Source organism: Cariama cristata, unplaced genomic scaffold (assembly GCF_000690535.1).
Source record: "Cariama cristata isolate BGI_N322 unplaced genomic scaffold, ASM69053v1 scaffold12196, whole genome shotgun sequence".
Lineage (NCBI taxonomy): Eukaryota > Metazoa > Chordata > Aves > Cariamiformes > Cariamidae > Cariama > Cariama cristata.
In genome coordinates this window covers 3,883-8,118 of record NW_009622721.1, presented here as the reverse complement: position 1 = coordinate 8,118, position 4,236 = coordinate 3,883, and positions in this window count along the sequence as shown.

The window sequence follows — 4,236 nt, the reverse complement described above, 5'->3', positions numbered from 1 at the left end:
CCCATGGCACGCAGGAACGCCTCTGCCCGTGGGAGGGAAGGTCCTCGTTTCCCAGTGATTAACCAGCATGTGGGGCGTTTTCTGCGAGGCGTGGGAAATGGATCACTGTTCTGTCTCTGTGTTCTTTAAATAATCGCAGCGAGCTTGTTTTATACCTTCAACGTTGTGCCTGGGCTGCAGCAGCAGAGAAGGAAGGCACGTGGTTCTTGGCATTCGGAGATGCTGGTTTGGGATTCCCCTCTGGACGAGGGAGCGGGACAGGTCAGGATCCTTTGTTGTTTCAAAAATCTCATTTCATGTGTCATCTCGTCTACCGATTCCAGTGTTATGCCTGCAAAGCCTCATTTCAGCGTACCTAAAACCCCAGCAGCTGGCTTTGTGCAGTGGGACGCTGGGCATGGGTGTTGAAGCTCGGTGGTTTCACGGCGCGCAGGAGAACTGACTTGAACCTGGGTGATTTGGGAGGGGGCATCAGCCACCGGCAGCAGAGCCGGCTTTGGCGACGAGGAGCACTCACTGAGCTAAAATTCGGCATCCGCAACCTGGTGTCTCTGAATTTCTAACCCGGGGTCATTGCAGTCAGCCACTCGCAGAAAGAAAAGGGTTTTAAACACATTTCCCCCTTTCTGCGGGGCTTTTCCTATTGCTTTTGCAGAAAGAACTGGCTTCCTTGCCAGGCGCTGGTGCTGCAGTAGATGCATTAACGCTGCCGGTCGCCTTGCTGGCTGGGAGCCATGACCCCGTATCTAACGGAAATAAAGTTTTCTGAAACACGGCAGGAGTAAGCAGTGCCAGGGGCAGCTGCTTTAATGCCTGCAGAAGGCATAAAACCAGCCTTGCTTCTGCCTCTCTTGGTTTTCAGCCGCCCTTATGACAGAGGAGAATCACCGTGGACCATGTCTCTTGCTTTTAACTGCGTTTCTTTTTCACGCAGAAGCACGAGCATCCTTGGGATGCTGCTTTCATCGTAGGCAGGATTTTGAAAGAGCCAAAAGAAAGTGTCTCCAATGGATCTGTTGTGTATCACGAGGCTGAGAGATTTTGGTGGAGTTAGTATTCCACACGTACCTGCTCGGGGCTTATCAATGGTGTCTTATTATTGAAGTTTTGAGCTGTACTGAGAGAAAGAGCTCCTTATAATCAGAGACTCCCACGTTGTTTTTGAGGACTGATGCCTATGTACTGAGAGAAAGAGCTCCTTATAATCACAGCCTCCCATGTTGTTTTTGAGGACTGATGCCTGTAGTCTCTTGCGGGGGGTTCCCTCTGGTTTTAGGGGTGCTTGTTCAGTTGCACGTACTGTTTGGGAGCGGGGACTGGAGTTCGGGTCAGACGGAGCAGGGTGGTATTCCCAAGATTTTGGTGCCAGATGGAGGAGACTTCATGAGATGGGTCCTTCAATGAGATCTCTTGCCTTTGGGGCGCTTCTGAGCAGACCGCGGAAACAGTTCTTGGGTCAAAACCTAGCCGAAACCCCATGGCCAAGGACTGAGAGGTGAATAGAGAGAGTTTGTAAAATCTCTTGAAAGCCTTGAACTAAGGTACTCTAAAAATGCAACGAGCTATTAAAACAAAACCATAGGTTCCCCCTTCTCTGGTTCCCACAGATGAAATGCTCAGTCCTCTGCATAGCAAGGTGTGCATGAGCAGTGTGCTTTTTTTTAATCCTGCTGTAGCAAAAAAGTTTATCTTGTTTTTTGGGGGCAGAATTTATTTGTGGATGAAGCCGAATCAATAGCAGCTTGCTTTCCTCAGAACTTTGTATTAGAAGACGGGCAGAAACAGGAGCACGAACCTCTCGGCTCTAGTGTTGATCCACGATAGAGCTCAGCACTACAGCAAGGAGTAGTCTCCTGCGACGGATGGGACGAAGGTCCCAGATGTCCTTAAGGTAGGACATGTCTCTCCGCAGACACGTTTAGGTCCGGATTTCCCTCCTGGAGCTCCCAGGTAGAGGCTGAGTGGTCCTGGATCCCTCTGCCTAGTGCAGGAGTAGGGGTCTCTGAGGGCCGGATTGCACCCAACGATGCCCCACCAGACCAGACGAGGATGTGGGTTGGGCAGTATCTGCATTCCCTCTCCTTGCTCACAGCCAGGCTCATTTCTTCAACATCTTTTGCAGATCAACCTCGCCGTACCACCCAAGACTGAAGTCCTGACCTCCCTGGTGTCAAACAAGGCTTTCCTCAATGAATCTGGTGGGGCAGCATTTTGGTGTGAATCCCGTCAGTGCATTTGGTTCATCCAGAGCTATCTACCCTTTCTCCTGTTTTCTTTCTGCAGGTGGATGTAAAAATTTTATTGCAGGTCTGCTTTTATGTGCAAGGCTTAGGTAGTGTCTGCACGTAACAGCAAGATGAAAATCTGGAGAAAACCACAGTGGTTTTTATTTGTGTGCTTCAGGGATGACTTTGCTCTTTAGCAGAGCTGCTTCCTGTGCTCTTTGTTGGTGAAAACGCACCCAAAAAGGCTGGTCCTGTGTTCAGGGGATGTCAAACACCCCTGCCTGGGTTTGTTGGTGAGCTCCTGCAGAGCATGCCCTGCCTTGCCCTCTTGCAACGCAGGCCCAAAGGGTAGCAAAGCAGATAAAGATAAAAATGTTGAGTTAAAGAGGTGCTGGGATGGCACTCTGATGTCAGACTGCTGTTGTCTCAGAGACCAGGCATCTTTCCTGTTTTGGTTTTGCTGAGATCGGGGTGCTTGGGGAACAAGAAAGCAGGCTGGCGATGGATTTGAGGGCTCAGCTGGAGCCGACCCGAGTGCCCGGCGAGGAGGAAGCCTCCGGCCGGAGCTGGGGTCTCCTTGTGGCTCAGTGTACACACACGGCCCGGCAACCGCGCCGGTCGTGGAAGGGTTTGTTCAGCAAAGGGAAAATGACCTCAAAACATTAATTGAGTGAAAACATCTCGGAGGCTTTTAGAGCCTTTTTGTGGGTAATGATATCAGCAAAGATTTGCCAAGGCAGCGGGGCTCCGACATCGCCGTCGGACCCACAAAGGTCCTGGAAAAGGGCAGCGAAGCCATTGTCGAAGGCATTATAAAAGGTTGCAGGGAAGGATGGGATATTCAAAGATTTCCTTTTGGAAGTCTGCATTTCCCAGGTCTCTTTTTTCTTTGCAGGATTACAATTTAAAAGATGCTTCATCTAATTGCCCAGGCAGGCAGCAAGGCGGGCACCATGGACCTAAGCCCACCACACCAGAGCCGGCTGCTGCTGGAGCCGGGGAAGCCACGTGATGCTCGGAGCAGAACTGGCTTTTGTGGTTGCCCTCAGGTTTTAAATGAGATTTTATGAAAGAAATTGAAGTTTCTCTGGCCACCAGGAGGCAGCTTCCTTTTGGGCACCCCCCAGAAAGGCCGCGTTTCCAGCTGCCAGCCCTGCTTCTTTGCCCCCTCATTGCCATTGAGGTTGTCTCCAGTCCCAGTTCTGTACTGGTTTGTGTTGGAAGATGACAGGAATAGGGCTTCAATGAAAAGAGGTTGGTGCAAAGGGCTGTTGCTGGCTCTAGGCTGCCGCAAAAGTAAGTGGTAACACAAAAAGTGAATGCACAAGCACGAAATGCTTCTTACTTAGGGTGCTACTTTTTCTGATGAACAGCCAAATTGTTTGGCAGGAGGTTGACTTTGATGAAGTTAATTGTCTTCTGGGAAAAGAAATACCTATCTTGCCCTAGGAAGCAGGGCAAAGCTGTTTTGGGCGAGACCTCCGGGGCAAAAATTAGGGATGAGGCCAATGGATCCTCTAGGCTGAGATTTTGGTGGGGCTTGTAAGACTTCAGTGACTCTGATTTGCGAACGAGCCAGGTATGGGCTGGTGTCCCCGTATCCCCGCAAGGAGCTAGGGAAGGCAGGGCGGCAAACTAGCACAAGACGGTGATCGTTTCGCAGCAGTAACAGCCCCATGCACTGGTAGATGGGCAGAAGCGATGAGCCCCATCCCCTCGGGCTGGGGTTTTGCTGCACCAAGTGCTCAGCAGCAGCAGCGCTGGCGTATCGGGTGGCTTTTCCCGGTGTGTTGACACGCAAGCCCATTCATAGCATGTTTCAGACATGAATTTTAGGCTTGTCGAGAGCCAAGATACAACATGAGGGAAGCTGATGCTTCTTGCAAGAAGGGGACAGAGGGCAGAGGACCCCTTTGGCCTAGGAAGGGCCTGGGGGCTAGGAGGCATCAAGCACATTCCCAAGAGACCCCAGGGTGGTTTTGACAGAAGCGAGTCAAAGCTCCCATTGAAG